This window comes from Canis lupus, chromosome 10, assembly GCF_003254725.2.
Source record: "Canis lupus dingo isolate Sandy chromosome 10, ASM325472v2, whole genome shotgun sequence".
NCBI lineage: Eukaryota > Metazoa > Chordata > Mammalia > Carnivora > Canidae > Canis > Canis lupus.
In genome coordinates this window covers 52753166-52771577 of record NC_064252.1, presented here as the reverse complement: position 1 = coordinate 52771577, position 18412 = coordinate 52753166, and the positions used below count along the sequence as shown (strand labels likewise).

Genomic DNA, 18412 nt, shown 5'->3' with positions numbered 1-18412 from the left:
CCGAAAAAAAAAAAAAAAAAAAAAAACAATATTTAAATAAAAGTTGGTAGCTCTGTTACTTATTTCATTATTTATTATTATTATTATTTAAAGATTTTATTTATTTATTTGACAGAAAGAAAGAGAGTACAAGCAAGGGGAGTAGCAGACAGAGGGAGAGGGAGAAGCAGGCTCCTTGCCAAGCAGGGAGTCCAATGTGGGTCTGGATCCCAGGATCCTGGCATCCTGACCTGAGCAAAGGGCCGACACCTAACCAACTGAGCCACCCAGGCACTCTGTTTATTTCATTTTTTTTAAAAAGGAATCAATCCTTCTGGCATCCAAAATCATATTTAAGCCAGTTTTGTTTTGTCTGGTGATACAGTTTAATTTTACTGAGTTAAATTCTAAATACAGTTGTGTCAATAAGTATTTTTATATTAATGGAGGATAAATATGTGTTTGGTGTTCATTGAACACTAATAAGTACTTCACATTTCATAAAGCTATCTTAGAACCCATTCCTTTTTTTTTTTTTTTTTAGTTTTAAAGATTTTATTTATTTATTCATGAGAAACACAGAGAGAGAGAGAGGCAGACTCCATGCAGGGAGCCCGACGTGGGACTCGATCCCAGGTCTCCAGGATCACGTCCTGGGTCGAAGGCTGGCGCTAAACCGCTGAGCCACCCAGGGATCCCCAAACCTGTTCTTTAGAATATAACACCTTGATAATAAGAGGAGGAAAATTTGGAGAGGTACGAAAAAATAGACTTAATTAGTAAGATCTGCTTCTGTAGCTCTGTAAAATTGTTTTCCTGTGGAGTTCAAGTACAAAGGAGGGGTATTTTTGTTTATATCTTACCCAGCTGCAAAGAGTGAAGAAGTCTCTGAACACTAATGCTGAAAATGCCTTTAGTTGGCTCCTGGGGATCCGTGACTCATTGAATACAGAGTTTATACTACATACATCTATAGTTCATTGCGACTACTACTTGTGCTTTCCTTGACGTTTGGAATACTTTCAGCTTCTACTTAATAAGAGCTAGTCCATATCTCCAGAGAGCCTAGGAAATTTTCAACCCTTTCATCTTTTTTAGTTTATTTAAAAGAACACATTGTCCTTGATCCCTATGTATTCTATCAAAAATTGACTTAATGTATGGAGTTCTGGGTACATTTTGGGTTTGTCTCTCTAGAGTTTAGTTGACAATTTATTTCAGTGTGCCAGGTCAAAAAAAGCATTCTGTCCAGAATAGATAACAGGAGAACATATTTTTCAGTTTCCATAATCATGATAAAGGTAACCAGCCTTCTCAATATGTCATATCATTTCTACTGCATCTTAATAGATCTATGGCTGCAATCTTGCATGTCAGGACTTTCAGCTAATTGGGATAAGTTATGTATGTTTACATTACTGTTATGATCTATAAAATGGTATTTTCTCTGTAGCTATGTAGACAAAGATTTCTTGTGCTATAATTCTTGAATTTGTTTGCAGCACAAGCCTGCAAAGAAGGATAGAGAGGAGGTCAGAAGCTTCCAATTAATAATTATGCTGAATACGCTTAATTAATATATTTCATAGGTTAGTAGGTGTTGAAATGTAAATAGAATTATTTTTTTACCTGAAATACATAAAAAAGAATCTAGAGGTGAGTAAATTTCTGGTTTTTGAGATTAACAATAACAGTCAAGGTAAGGTATCTTCAGTAAATTTTGGCTTAGTCACAAAATTTTTTTTGTGGTGTAGTTTGCTTATCAAAAGCTTTCTTTACTTATACTAAAATATATTTTAAAAATATATATATATTTAAAAGGTTTACTGAGAATAATTATAAATAAGTGTTTAGGGCTAGATAACTTGTGGAAGTCCATAGATATGATAGACAATCATGATTAATGCATGATAATGACTTAAATTGGATATAAAGAATAGAAAGCTGAAGAAGAGAAATGTGGCCACCCTGAAATGTTATTAATAAAACTTTCATGAATTTCAATTAGTTTGTCAATTCAATACCAGCCAGACATTCTTGGTATTGAGAAAACCAATAGGCATAGTTTTGCCAGAAACTCGTCATTCTAAGTAACAGTCTTCCTTCCAAAAATTTTTCACTGTAATGTATGTATGCAATTCATGAATGGCTTTGTGAAAATTGAAGTGTGGAGTGAACATAAAGACTGCTGATGAATGTTGCAGATGGCTGTGAACAAACTGGGCATCCTCTGAGGTGATATTGCTTGGAGGGGAAAAATGTGGACTGATTATTACTTTTGCCCTTACATGAGATCCAAAGAAGAGCAATTTATAGCAGTGCATTTCCAGACTTTTTGATCTATAGGTGTTCTAGATAAGCTGAGTCCAGAAACTTTCATTTGGACTCTAGATCAATAAAACTTCTAACTCTTAAGAAATGAATATGTACAGGGGTGCCTGAGTGGCTCAATCAGTTAAGCATCTACCTTTTGGCTCAGGTCGTGATCCCAGGGTCCTGGGACCAAGCCCCACGTTGGGCTCCCTGCTCAGTAGTGAGTCTGCTCCTCTCTCTCTCTCTGCCACCAACTCATGCTTGCTCTGTATCTCTCAAATAAAGAAATAAAATCTTAAAGAAACGAATATGTATTGGATGGATGGATGTATAGATATGGTCTGGCAGTCTGTAGCAAATAAGCAAATGCAGATTTATTTCTCAGATTGGCAACAAATATTCTGAACTGTTATTTCTCCCAACAAATATTCTGAACTGTTATTTCTCCCTTCTCCCTTTAAAATGCAATTTAGGGATACTTCTAAACATTGTAGGGACTGTAAGCCTCAATTAAATAGTGTTCTCTTTGAAGCTGGCATAAAGGGAGACATATTCAGACATGTGCTGGTGCTCATGTGCGGAGATAAAGTATTCCTGTAATTTGGGAGAATGTTCATTAAAACATACCACATTCATATAAAGCTCAGAGTTGGTATTAGTACAACTCAGGGTTTACAAATCAGAACTGCAGTGCGTTTTCCAAATTGGAAAGTGAAGGATAGAAGTCACCTTAATAGAATTGGTCTTAGTAATTGATTGTCAACCAAGACATTCTTGACTTCTGGCATGGTAGATTTTATAGTCTATAATTGTCAATAAAGATGACTGACAAAATTGTGCCTTGAATCCACAAGTAATCATTTGTTCCCCTTATGTATTAATTGGTTAAATTCTTCTTTATTTCAATAATATAGAAAGCCCTATGGCTCTTAGTTCATTTCTGAAACTTTAATTAAAGTTATCTAAAGCAAACTGGCTATTCATTATTGAAACACTGAAAACCTGAATCTCTGCAAAAGGAATCTTTATGGATACATTCCTTGATACATGAGAATAGAAGGAAAAATATCTCAAAGAGATGGGCTCTGTTCTCTGTCACATAAATTCCAGAGAGCGTTTTGGAGGGCAAGGAAAAATTAAAAAGAAAAAAAATCTCATTATAGTTGTTAGTGTTCCTTTTTCTCTATTCCACTGAAAACATAATTTTCTGAGACTTGCCCTACTTGAAAGTCCTATTGTATTAATGGAAAAAATACAAAAGAGATCTTTGGTAAGATCTTGTACTAGAAGGAGGCTGGATTTTGAATTCCTTAGGGGAAGGATGTCTCATTCATGTTTTTAAGTCTTTTACCATCACCAATCACTTTGTCCCTGGCATTTGATAGGGACAGAGACAGTCCTAACAGAATTCAAAACAAACAGGTGGTATACATACCTCCCCTTGATTCTTTAGGCTATGTGTCTGTGTTCTTTCTCAATTCTCTAGTTCTGTATTGCTTAAACGAGTCTTTACTTAGCAATAACTGGTATGCCAGGGTAATTCCTGAGTTACCACAGACTGGATACATAAAAGATTGCAGGGTGCAGACTGTCCTATAGGGCACTGCTGCATATAAAATAATCATTTTCTTCATGTAGAGGAAGAAAATCAACATTTCATTAATGAAGCCACCCATGCTGAGATTTCTAAATACAGTTAAACAGTGTTAAATGGATTACCTCTTAATTAATTAAACAAATATGTATTTAATATTTGGTAAATGTATAGCAAGCATTATGCTAAGTCATGTGACCAAGTATATGCACTCTAAAGCCAAAGTGCCTGAATTTGGATCCTGGATGAACCACTTACTTGACCTCTCTGTGCTTGAATTCTACATCTGTAACTACCTTTAATAGTAAATTACCTTTTTAAGATTATTGCATTATTTAATTAGTATATTAAAAGCACCTAGAAAACTGTCTGGCATATGATTAAGTGCTGCAGTGGGCTTTTACTATTACAGTATGAGTTCTGTTGCAGATGAAAGAGACATAAATTAAAAATGGCTTAAACAGAATAAAAGTTTATTTGCCTCTCATATAAGACTTTGAGCCATAAAATCTGAACTCTGAGCAATAAAATCTGAATGAAGTAGCTCTTCTCTGCAGAATTTTCAGAATTTTGTCTTTTGATTCTAATAACCCTGAAGGGGTTGTCTTCATCTGCTTAGTCTAAAGCAGAAATTCTCATTGGAAGGGAAGGGGAAAGCCTTTTAAGGGCATGACTTAGAAGTACCATCAGTTTTGCTTGTTTCTTATTGGCCAAAACTTGGCCCCATAGCCACTTAGCTTCAGAACAGACTGGAAAATTCTTTCTTTATATTGTATGGCTTTGTGCCCAGCTCAGAGTTCTGTTACCTGTACAAGGTACACAGAGGTTATTTTCATCTCTGCCACAGATAAACTCACATGGAGTCAGCATAGAGATGGCTTTTCTACCCAGAGCAGGTAGATTATAGTGCCAATTTTCTGTATTACACTCAAATACATGGGAGAAAAGGACTTGTGCTTTTTTTCAGATATATGAATATAAATACAACTCAAAACATTACTTATAATTAAGTTACTTCTGGCATCACTAGGATCAGAATGCTCTTAACCCATTTGTTTAACCCAACTTTCAGGCTTAAAATAATGTTTTATAAACTTCAAAACCCATAGTTCCTTTGTTAATATCATTAACTTTCCTGATTTCTCTTTAGCTTACAAATATCCATTAAAGCTATTCACTCATGGGACGCCTGAGTGGTTCAGTGGTTGAGCATCTGCCTTTGGCTCAGGGTGTGATCCCAGGGTCCTGGGATCGAGTTCCGCATCGGGCTCCTTGAAAGAACCCTGCTTCTCTCCCTCTGCCTGCCTCTGTGTGTGTGTGTGTGTGTGTGTGTGTGTCATAAACAAATAAATAAATAAATAAATAAATAAATAAATAAATAAATAAATAAAATCTTAAAAAAATAAAAGCTATTCACTCTTTCAGGAGTAACTACTCTGATTTCGTTCCTTCTTTCCTTCCTTTCTCTTTCTTCTTTCCCTCCCTCCCTCCCTCCCTCCCTTCCTTCCTCCCTCTTTACTTCTACCCCAACTCCTTTCTAAAATAATCTTTCTTGCCTTCTTCCTTGCTGTCTTATTTCATATTCTGGGTTAGGTAATATATAAATTTCCCAAATGGCCGTTTGGAAGGCTCTGTTCTAGGAATCATTATGGTGATAGGAATTTGATCCTTGGTCTTCTTAATTACCTTCATATTTCTTTGAAATCCATTACTTGACTTTTTCTTCCCTAAGCACTAATTTCAGAAGCCTTAGATTTGTTCATAAAGGCTTAATGGATTATAGATTGTTTATTAGCCTAAGGAAATAGGTTTTATTTAAAACAGCCATTTCAAAAGGACTGGAGCAAAGTACATCAGCAAGTTAGTTAGACTGTTTTTTATTGCTGTTTTTGGCTGCACCAGTTAACCACATTTCTTCTTTCATCTTTTTTAAAAATAGCGAACAAGTTGAAATAATAAGAAACTCATTTTTTTCAAGATGAGAGCTTATTATTTATACTATGTACTGAATATAATTTATTTATTGAAATCATAATAGAATAATGATGAACTATTAAGTGGAAACTAAGTACTGGAAGAAACACAAGCAGATTTACTAAACTATTATCCAAGAGGAAAAAGTATACCAATTTCTCAGGAAAAATGAAGAGTTTTCAAATAATAAATTTAGAAGTCAATATTTTTTAAAAATTTTCTTTGTTTTTTGTTTGTTTGTTTGTTTGTTTCTAACATTGGACAGTGACCAGGTATTAAACCATCTCTAGCATTACTTCATTCAGTAAATGAGAACCATTCAAATCTGCTGGAGAGGACTGGAAACAGATATGGAATAAATATACTCTTAATAAATCATCTTTAGAGCCAATATATAGCAGACAACAAATTACTAGCTGATATAGAAATTCAACCCTCCTGGCTTTCTTACTTTGGAAATATATTGGAAAGGAAGAGAGGATACAATTGTATAAAGCCAGAAGTATGAAATCTTCCATGTATATATATCCATAAATAAGCCATTTCCCCATTTCCTGAAAGGGTCTACATGATTATGTAGCCCAGTTCCCCAAAGTGCTAGCTCAGGGTCAGATCAATTTTGAACATAATGAAAGGATGGTGTTTTCTCCTGCATTATGCCAATATCTTTTTGAAAATTTCATATCTACAGAAGACAGGATCATTACATTTGAAAAATGGATAAGCTATCCATAGAGAGCATGTATTATCTGAAATAAATGTTCATTTCAAAAGAGAAGTTTGAGTGACTTGGGTTAGCAGCAAAGATACCCCTTAATCATAAAAATCAGTTTTAAGGATATTGCAAGAGATAAGAAATATATCCACTGACAACTAAGTTATGTTCATTTCCCAAATATTATGTGTAGAATAAGGAATTGTAAATAGATTATGTAACAAATTATTAAAGTGGTATAGTCAGCAGAAATTTTAGAAGCTAGGTCTGAGAAACTATTCAATAGAAAGGTACTTGCTTACTGAGAGTAGAATTTCTCTCTTGGGGAGAAAAGAAGTGGCAAGTGAAACTTTTTTTTTTTTTTTTTTCAGATTCTGTGGACATTTTAAGTTGGTGATTTAGCAAGTTGGTCTATAAGGAACTTCATAAATTTAGAGAGGCACTGCAAAAGACTAACAGGAATCTTGATTACTATCCTGTGTTTCCATATAATTTTTAGGTTTTCTCACTGAAGATATCCCTGGGATTTCCCAACAAATGTTCAAGAAAAATGTAACATATTAAACTGAAGCATGTTTTCCTGTAGGATAGTGTTGCTTAAAATAAGAAAATCATAGAGTACAACAAGTTTCTAAATATTTAACTATTTCTATTCTATTTGTGTTAATTTTTTAAATAGTAGTTGTCTTTGTTTAAGATTATTTATTTATTTATTTATTTATTTATTTATTTATTAGAGACAGAGAGAGAGGCAGAGACACAGGCAGAGGGAGAAGCAGGCTCCATGCAGGGAGCCCAATGTGGGACTCGATCCTGGGTCTCCAGGATCATGCCCTGGGCTGAAGGCGGCGCTAAACCACTAAGCCACCGGGGCTACCCTATTTGTGTTAATTTTTTTAAAAAAATATTTCCTCCTTGAAAAATCTGCACTTTAAAGGTAACAACATTATTTTTCTGTGGTGAAGACATTGGGACCTTGAAGAAAGGGATCGAAGAGGAGACTTGTAATAATCTTTGTTTTAGGTCTTTGCTATGTCAGCACTATGGCAACTTTATCACTGAATTAGCTGTCATTTCAAAATCACCATTTTCTATTAATTCTAATATTAGTATAAAATTAGGCTTATTGGGAAAGGCTAAAGAATTAAGATGTGGTGATCAAGAAAGGGGGAGAGTAAGGAGAAAACTGCCTCCGAGCCACATTGGAGTGTTTGATTCTCTGAGCTAGTCAAGTGCCTGGTGTTTTTTACCTCTGATCCTTTGCCCACATTTCCCATTTTACCATTAGATATGATCGCACTCCTAATCATCTTTCAAGACCCATTTGAAATTATTATATTTTGGGGAGGTCTTCCTCAACACTGAAGGGAAAAAATCCTTCTTTTCTGTACCTAGGTCAATAGTTTATGCCTCTTTGGAGTCTCAGTTATTTTGTCATAGTATATCCAGCTTTCCCAGGAACTAGTCAGATCTCAATGATATTACCACCAGGTTTCTCTTGGTTCTTGATACATGAGGCTCTTATTGGGAGGTGTCACGGTAGAATGGAAATAGAATGCAAACTCTGAAATAAGACAGACCTACATTTGAGCTTGGAGTCTTCACACATTTATTTTGTGCAAATTACCTATAATTTTGCTGAGCTTCATTCTCTTGCCTGTAAAATAGACACAATGAAATATATTTTACTAGGTAGCTCTGTGAATTAAGAGAGGAAATTATATGTAACTGATAAACATTGATTCTTCTGTGTACTCATAACCAAACTGGCTCCTCGGGTCTTTTCTGTGGTCCTTCATCATCAGGTCATCAAAGACCTCAAGTGCAACTCCTGTGGCTGTTTGACGAAGTCAGTCATTTCTGAAGCACTGTCTTCCCTCACGTACTCTCCCACGCTTCCCTTGTGTAGCAAAGTTGGATGGATGAGTGACAAAGGCTTGGAATCCTTTATGAGTATGGCAGTTCCATAATTAAATGTAATCAATCTATAATTTATCTAAAATGATTATATATCAACTAGGCATGAAACCTAAGCATCTCATTCATCTTCATATAGTCACAGTGCGTATTACTAACATGGTCTGCTTAGACATGCTGCCCACTGAGGAAAATCACCTAGTCACAGCATCTGGAGTAATGGCTTTTATAAAGCAGTGATTCTGTGTTTTGCATATGCTGGCAATAAAGATAGATTAAAAGGTGTTGCTCTACTCAAATAAATTCAGGGTGAATTCCAGGGAAATTACTCTGATAAACTAGTGAGGTTTTTTACAAGTAAGTGTGTGTGGAGGGGGTTGTCCTCTCTCCCAATTCTCTTTCAGTGCAATAAAATTTTAAGATTTGCTCAGTTATTTGTGAAGCGGTCTGCATTGCGGTTTTGTGAGAAATTCCCTTACGCCTACTGACTTGCTCACTCTTTACAGAGTAATTCTTCATCCTCACTGAAATTTCCAGTTACTTCTGTCAGATTGCCTTTTGAAGTAAGTCAGTCTGCAAATCTCCCAAAAGACTGTCTGGAATTTGGTAAATTAAGCAATGACAGAATAAAACAAAATTCAGAACCTGCATTTGTGAAAGGCATTTTGTAGGACAAGATTGAGTTCAACGATACTGGAGTGCAAGTTCAAATTTATTTTATTGTTTATATTCTTTCTATTCAATGTAATTGCATTAGCAAACAGATTTTTCTCCCACAATGGTACTATTGAACAACTCTTTATTATCTCTCATTATTTTGTGATTTTTCCATTTAATATTAGGTATAGGAAATATAGAAAATATGAAAAATATGACAATATTAACTAATGACCTTCCATTGTAAACATATTTACCTTGAGTCTTTTTTGTAGGAGTGATGATGGATCTTTACTGGCCTATATAAGCTCTCTTGCTCCTTATAATTGAAGCAGAAATTTAGGGGATGGTTATCTATGTTAGTGGTGTGTTTCGTAATAGTGATCCAAAGTTTAACAGAAATTATGAGATTCAGACTTAACATTAATTGACACCATATGCTGTTGTATCCAGGGAATAGTAGGAAGACAGATAATCAGGGCATGAGAAGCAGAAACAGGACGTGGATACCCTTCTAGTCATATAATGCACAGGCAAAGTATTTCTTATAGTTAACATATTTTTGTCAAATCTAAATTCTTACGAGTCCATAGCCAGCCAAGCAGTAATTCCTAAGAAACCATTACGCTTTTTTTTTTTTTTTTGGAGTTTTGTTGTCCTTTCCATCATCAGTTCCTAGGGATAAAGTTTTACTTGGGAATATATGCAGTTTATAGCTTTCCAGAAGAACTTGTGTATTAAAGGGACTCTCTGAAAATAGAATGGATTCACTGTACCAGCATCTTCTTTTCACTGATCAGTACTGATGCTCTTTTGGTAAGAAGGTCCTGATGTATGTTACTTATCAAACTGCAGAGATCAGCCTGCTCCAACAAGGAAATACCCCATTCTTTTGACTTAGCTCAAGCACCATTCCTTTCTGCCCCCACCTCACCAGCACCTCCTGGCCCCCACTAGATCAGATATCCTATCCCTCCTGGATTTTTCTTTTAAGGCAACAAATGTTTTGCTGGCTTCTATAGAGCTGGACTGGAGACGGCATCTTATTTTCCACATCAGGCCGTGCCACCCCATAGTCCCGCCAGTGTGAGGTGGTCCAATTCAGATCTCCTTAGGGAGCCACCCCAAGATGGAGCAGACACCAGGGATAGGAAGGAAAAAAAATCAAGAGAAGCAATGCTTTGCAAGGTTTTGTTTGTTTGACAGCAGGTATAGTTAGGAGGGGTTCCTGGGCAGGGCTGATGCCCTAGGTTCTGCTCAGAAGAGACCCACGCTGGTGCGGGTGGTCCAGGTGAGATCAACCAGAAGGCAATGCTTTTGAGGCTCGTGTTCCTTTCACCCTTGGCCCCTTCTCAGTGTCTCAGTGGGCTTCCTGATGTCCTTCGCCCGGAGCTTGAGGCTAATAGCTCTCTTGATTTTGCCCAGGACCTAATTATTAGGAATGACTGGTCCACTCTGATAGTCTCCAGTGACCTGTGGCTTTCCATTGATTTTCATTGCCTCATCCTTCTAAGTCAGCCCCTTGTTCTGCTGGCCCTGCTGGATCACCTTGCCCGCCTCCAGGGTCACCTGGTCCTGGTCCAGCTTGGTCGTGTTCTTGGTGACCTAGTGCTGTTTGTTCTGGCCAGTGGCCCATTTGACTTGAAAGTCTCCACATCTTGTCCTTGGCCTACTTGGACCTGGCCTGGGTGGCTGTGGGGCCCTTCTTGCGCAGAACTGTTACCGTGTCCTAGTCACTCTCAGGCACCGTGGGCAGGCAAGTCCTGCATAGTGCATCCAGTGGCCTGGTGGCAGCTGTTTGAGACCCCCTCCCAGATACTTTCTTGTTTTACCTAATCAAGCATCTTTTCCTTCACAGTGAGCTTCATCAGGATGAGAACAGTTATCTTATCCAACGTGTCCTCAGTTCTTAGCATATGTGAATCCTTATTTAATGAACAATGAATGAGTAAATTAATATTTGCTATCTAAGTTTGTTTTTTATAATAGAATACAAAGCATTATAAGAGATATCTATAAAATATTTCTGTTGTTACTCTTTCTAGATATTGTAAGTAAACATACTCCCTGTTATTGTTGTTTAAGTAAGCATAGTGGAGACATTGTGGAAACATCAAGGAGAATGAAGATTAGACATAATGTACATTTGCTGTATAGATAATTGTCTGGTAACTTAGACTATCTTGTCAGTCTCTAAGGTATTGTAAATGAAATATTTTGCTCTTATTTTACTTCATAAAATTACACATTTGCTGGAAGGGGCTATAAAGTCATGAAGCTCATTTTGAAAAATCGTATAGGAGGGTCCAAATGAATGTTATTCTTTTAGGAAGTCACCTAGGATTATACACACTTAGAATAAAGATACTGATGCTACTCAGCAAGGATTTAGAATTCTCTGCTTCTGATGTCAGAGCCAAGTTATTAAATGCTTAGGAAATCAGTTACATTTCTGTGGACACAGATTTCTTTTCACATTATAAAGAGGAGACCCACTTACGTTACTGTGAGAAATGAAAATGTGAAAACAATATATAGGAAAACTTCCCCAGTCGTCACGCAGCCAGACATTATAAAGAACTAGAACATGGTCATGATACCTGGAACATCATAGCAAATTAAATGAACTAGTCATCTTACCATCTCCTTCTACCTCAGAGAAGGTACTTTTCTGGTGCTCATTTCTCTGTCCCTCTGATTTCTGAGAGTGTACTTCTCTTTCTAATGACCTCACTTGTTTCTACTGACTTCTCATTTTTTCTATCTCCTTTCCTCTATTTCTCCTTTACTTATACCACTGAATAATGTCTCTTCAAGAGAGATTTTCTTTGGATTCAATATATAGAATTCAAGCACATGGAGTTCCTTTGCCATATTGCTTCATAGATCCTTTCCTCCCCTGTTTCTTCCCTGTGGAGGGTTACCTTGGCCTATGGTGGTAGTGTATTTGTATAATCTCTCCTAGACAGGATTGGCGTATTATGCACAAGGAATTCCTCTGACCACTTCCATAATATAATATAATATAATATAATATAATATAATATAATATATATAATATAATATAATATAATATAATATAATATAATAATATAACATTCCATGTACGTATTATATATATAAAATATATATGGCCAGAGGAATAATATATTTCATATAAATTATATATAATATAATATAATATAATATAATATAATATAATATAATATAAATGTTTTTGTAGCTGCTCTTTTTTATAGAGCTGTTGATCAGAGTGATTAGAGAGATGGAGAAGGAGTAAGACTCCAGAAGTCTGGAGTGAACAGCAGGAGCTGAGGCAATTCACATGTGGGACAGTCAGGCAGGCTTGGAGATGAGAGAAATTGGGTAGAGAAGGAAGAAAATCTTTCAGAGGTAGATAAAGGCAGAAATATTTGAGACCCAAATGAGCTAAGAAATAGAAAGACATGGGAGGGCAGCCCGGTGGCTCAGTGGTTTAAGCGCCGCCTTCAGCCCAGGGTGTGATCCTGGAGACCCGGGATCAAGTCCCACATTGGGCTCCTTGCATGGAGCCCGCTTCTCCCTCTGCCTGTGTCTCTGCCTCTGTCTCTCTCTCTCTCTCTGTCTCTCTCTCTCTGTGTGTCTCTCATGAATAAATAAAGAAAGAAAGAAAAGAAAGACATGAGCTATGTACACTTAGGACACAGACAATGGCTATATGTGTGTGTGTCTTCAGCTGGTTTTTATTCTTATAAGTGGCAATAGCCTTGCTTTATATTGGGCCAACTCAGTTTACTCCACTAATATGTATTGAGGTGTCCCCTTCTATTCCAGGCAATGTGCTCCTCTCTTTTATTCACTGACTATAGTTCTAAATGACTTAAGATAACAAAAAATATGAATCAAATATAATTTTAATGGATCAAATTTGACATCGAGACTATATAAGAAGCAATCAAAAGAGAGTTTCTGCAGGCAGTGTCAGAGGCATGCTCTAAATACGTTTGAGCACTGGCAGCTTCTTCACGACAAATTTCAAAGTGTCTCCTTTGAAAAGAACAATATTCATTTTGATCTGTAAGTTCTGGTGTGTTTTGTGGGGGAAAAATCTGTGATATTGCTTTTTAGCTACATTATCTAAGTCAGTCTTGAAATTTCAAAAGACATAATTTTTGTGGCCTCCATCCTTGGTAAGCCCACCCAGAACCCTTGAGTGCTTTTCTGCAGTGGGGGCATCAGGCCTGACTCTGAGGCAGGGATCGGTTCCAACCAAGGCCTCCAGAGGCTTTAAATTGATATTAATATAATTCAGAACTTATTAATGATTGAAAATGACTGATAATGCTTTAAATTAGGAATTAGCATTTTTTTTTTCTTTAAAGGGGCTCGATAGTAAATGTTTTAGGTTTAGAGGCCATAGATCTCTGTCACAACTACTCCACTCTGCTGTTGGATTCTTGGATGCAAAAGCCACCTTAGACAATATTTAAATGGGCTGGCATGGCTGTGTTCCAATATAACTTTATTTATGGATGCTGAAATTTTAATTTCACATCTCACAAAATATTTTTCTTTCTTTTCAACAATGTAAAAGTATAAAAATCATTCTTCACTCAGGAGCAATACAAAAAGAGGGGATGATTTATTCCACGACTTCAGTTTGCTGACCTTTGACTTAAGAGAAGAAAATAGCATTTGGGTATTTCTCAAATTCAAGGTTGGTTATCTGCAGGGTGGCTGCAGAGTTGGGGCAGCTTCCAGAAGCCCATGAGGTGGGTGAGTTATCTGCAGCTCTGGTGCAAAGCATTTCAAGAGTACCATTAAGGTTTAATAAGCTGGCGATGGAGCAGTAATGCTGAGTATTAGAACCTTCTATGGCTGCTGTAAAAATGCTTACTCGGGGCTCTGCAGGTCCCGTAAATACCAAGTCTTTTGGAGGTCCCTTTGTTTAGATGAAACAGGGTGCTAGAATTTATTGCTCCTGCGACTTAAGTTCCTGGACACACTGAGTACACTTGCTCTTTTCAAATAAAAGTCATTTTGGATTTATTTAGAGACTTTGCCCTCATGGAGGAAATATCAGAACAATATGTGTGAGAGAGCAGGATACTCATCTCTTGAAAATTCAGCAGGCCTCCGGCATGGTTAAATTACTTCTAGCTGGTACTATGGACATTCCTGTGTGACTCATAGGAGGATGGCCTTTCCGGGGGTGCCTGACTTCCAAGGATGAATGCCTCTCTAGAGATAAGTTTATGGGTCACAAAGGCAGTGTTGAACATCTGGCCAACTTGGTTTCTCTCCTTGGCAGAGTATAGCCTGTTTAATCACTTCTCTGAACCTGGCCAAATGCCGTTTGATGCCTCACATAGAAAGGGTGCCTAAGCAAGCAGTTGGGGAGACAATTTAAGCTAAAATCTACCTTTGTTTTAAAATAGTTACTCATATTTCATTTTGGTACTTGGAAGAGAGGAATGCTTTAACGGGTACATGTGTCTGGGAAGGTGAAGCAAAACAAAACAGGATTATCTGTTGAAACTGTTTAGTTCCTGAGAGTAGGAAAGCACAGGAGCCAGTGCTTCCTAACATCAGATTTTTTTTTACCCCTTAATTCAGAGCATTATTTTTTTTTCTTTCAACTTTGGCAGTTCAGCTCCAGGAACAAAATGAAAAATCCCTTTCCCTCCTACAGTATGTATACACGGGCATGATTACACTGGAGAGTTTCTCTCTGCTATCTTTCTAGAAATAGAAATATTCTGGTGTCACGTGACTGCATTACATCCACATTCGACTGGTAATAGTACCTCAGTTGCAGGCAAATGGGCCCTGAGATAGAACACAGCCCTGGAAAGTGCTCCTGTGCCAGCCTCATTTGAAGAAAGTGCTCATTATTTAGTCAGACTGTCAACTGTGTAAGGCAAAGCACCTCCTAAACCATGGCATTCGTTTCCTGGCCCCAGTCTTTGTCCAGAGGAGATCTGATTTTACTAGTGTTATTTATTTCTTTAAAAACTAAATCTATTTCTCTGTTGCTCCAAACTAGCACTCCTAACTGCAAAGCAGTCCAAAGCAATAGATTAGCAGGCACCCACTCGCACTGCCTCCTTCCTCCTTCTCTGCTTTACAGTGAGTCTGAAACCATGTCTTTGCCTCAATTCCCTGAGATCTCCTCGCCCTGCTGGCTTGCAGACCCAGGAAACTAGCATTATCTTATTATTTTCCCGCAGACATTATTTTCTCCATTATTAATCAGAAGAATGTGCAAACAGCACAATTTTCATGATTACAGTAAAGCACAGGTCCAATATTATGCCTATCAGTTATATCAAGGAACCACCCATACTTTTTAAAGAGGATATTTGGAAGCAAGTGTGACACTTAAAAATATTTATTTTCTTTCTTTTTTTTAAAGATTTTATTTATATATTCATGAGAGACACACACACACACAGAGAGAGGCGAGATATAGGCAGAGGGAGAAGTAGGCTCCACGCAGGGAGCCTGTCGTGGGACTCGATCCCAGGTCTCCAGGATCAGGCCCTGGACTGAAGGCGTTGCTAAACTGCTGAGCCACCCGGGCTGCCCCAAAGTATTTATTTTCTTGCTTTCTTGTTACCTATAGAACAACTCATGCAAAGCAATCCCAATTGAACAAATTGCTTGTATTTGGCAGTTCGTGAAAAAGGTCTTCAGTTTTGGATAAAGTGCTGGGTAAATAAAATAATTAAGTGCCATGTGAACTCTTTTGGAGAGGAGGAAAGCAGTGCTACTTATTTGTCATTGCATAAATGAGTTTCTCTTGTTGATTTTTTTTCGTTTCTTGGTTCTAGGTGTGAATTTTGAGAGTTTGTGCTTTTCCATACATGTGTGCATTATGTCTGGTACTTTATATTCATAACAAATCTGAAAACTGTATTCTCACTATTGTACTTAATTATCTTCCTTTATCATCTTCTAAAGCCATCTTCCAATTTGATTTAAAAATTTCTAATTGTTTCTCAGCGTATAAGTACTAACAATAACAGGATTGGGTCAGGAAACATTACCATTTGTGGTTTAGAATTCTGAATATTGCCTTTTTTCTTGTAAAAAATTAATGAATTTGCCAAAGGTTAGCTGACGATGGAAGGTACAGATATTATATTTCCTTCCTATGTGCTGAATTCAAGTGTCTTGATTCTATTTGAAATCAATAGCAGTAAGATGCTGTATGTTTTATAGATAAGTAATTTATATACATGGCTATTTATAAATTATATAAATGTGTTTGTAATGCATATATTTGCAATATGTATTTCAATTTAATTTAAGACCTTGATTAACTACGCCCTGAAAATTCATAGCTAATATTAAATTGTGTTCAGAATTATAGTGAACTGACACTTACTTTATGTAGCAGGAAAGAAGCCAAATAATACAGAGTTTTGGCAAATACATCAAAACAGTTCCTGGTTTCTGATACGATGTCTCTTCTGTCAGTCTTGACTTATATCACACACTAATAAAAAAGGACAGTAGTGAATAAGTGAAGTTTTCTGTGGAGAATAAAATTGGAAGGGGCAGAGCAACACATTACTACCGCAGATTGCATATTTGTCCTAGGGGAGAACTCACCATCGTAAGAGAAATTAAGCTACCCAGCCTCAGCTAGCTTGGTTGCATTGTGAGAAAGACATCTGACAATTATCTCTCTTTTTCTTTTTTCCTTTCCCCAGTTTTCTCTTTAATAAATAATAACATACAAAACTTCAACTTATTTGATGATAAGTCCTTGGCTTTTTAACCTCAACCTTAGAGCTCCGCTGAGTTGTGCATTCACTATTCCTTCATACCTTCTTAGCAGTTGGTTCCATTTAAATGTACTCAATCTCCTTCAGCTCAGCATCTCCAAAACCAAACTTTCTCAGTTCCATGTCACCTTCTGCATTCTCTTTCTCAGTGTATTGACAGTCACCACTAGGTCAACAAAGTCAGACATCCAGGATTTGTCCTAGATTTCTCACCTTTCTTACTTCTCTCAAAGCTACTCAATCCCTGAATCTTGTCTGTGGTCTTGCCTTAAAATTTCTCCATTCCTCTCTCCATTCTAACCTTGACTGTTTTAGTTTAGGAATCCATTTCTTCTCACTGGGATTGGTACAGTCATCTCCCTAAAAGGTGTTCTTTCTCTAATTTTATGCCACTCTGAATCATCCTCATGTCTTTATTGTGGAGTTTCTCATCTCACCAGTATGATATTTGGGGCTAGGCAATTCTTTGTTAGAGAGGGCTGATTTGTGCATTGTATAATGTTTAGCAGCATCTCTAGCCTCTATCCTCTAGATGCCAGTAGTACTTCTCTCCCAGCTTTGACAACCAAAACTGTTTTAATACATTGTCAAATGTTCCCTGGGAGCAAAATTGCCCCCATCCCCACTTGGCAACAACTGCTTTAGTCTATTGTTAAGTACAACTCCTAGCAAATAAGTATTCAGTAAGTGTTTGATGAAAAGTATATTCATATGATGTGACATAATTACATACTGGTTAAATACCCAAGAGAAAGATTTCTTTGAATTTTTGCTTGGACATTAAATAAATCCTCAAACATGTATTTAAACTGCGTACCAGTAATATGTACTTTTATTTCAGGCACCTCCCTCTTTGTTGTGTCCGCACCGTGCCCTTTACCAGTTCAAGGTCCTTAGCCCAACAGGAGAGCACCTTAGTGCCCATTCATTTTACAAGATCACTTACAGATCAACATATCAGGAAATGATAGGCTAGAAATACTTGTAGGTCATCAAAGGGAAAAATTTAATATATATGAAATAATATTTTAATACTGCTTCTTAAATGAATAAAGCAAGCTGTAACTTATGGGAAATTGAATCTTCTTATCAGCAGCTAGCACTTACTTTCATTTGTTTGAAATGTAGTTTTATCTACCATGTGGTAGACTATGAGAACGATAACATTTGGAAACAGAGACCAGACCATTTCATTATAATCCATCTGTGCCCCAAGGAAGACTGCACCCTACAGTCAGATAGTAGAAAGCAAACTTATCTTGAGACATGCTATAGTTAGTCATCTTTGCTCTGTTGCAGCCACTATCTTAGGGAAATAAGGCTTTATAATATTCAGACAATGTGAGCTCTCTACAGGGTCAAGAAGAAAATATCCCTTCAAATACTGGTTAACATCTAAAATAAAAATTACATAAATACCCTTTTGGAAGACAACAAGGACAAATCTTTATCCATTTGTATTTACCTTCCCCCTTACTCTCCATGTTTACT

General features: G+C 36.8%; 1 protein-coding gene and 1 pseudogene across 26 annotated transcripts in view; one reads left to right on the top strand and one right to left on the bottom strand.

Moving 5' to 3' along the window:
• NRXN1 (neurexin 1) overlaps positions 1 to 18412 on the top strand; it is a 1115712-nt gene that overhangs the window by 739501 nt on the left and 357799 nt on the right. The gene's annotated exons all lie outside the window — the stretch shown is intronic.
• LOC112674650 (endothelial differentiation-related factor 1-like) lies at positions 10485 to 18405 on the bottom strand (annotated as a pseudogene).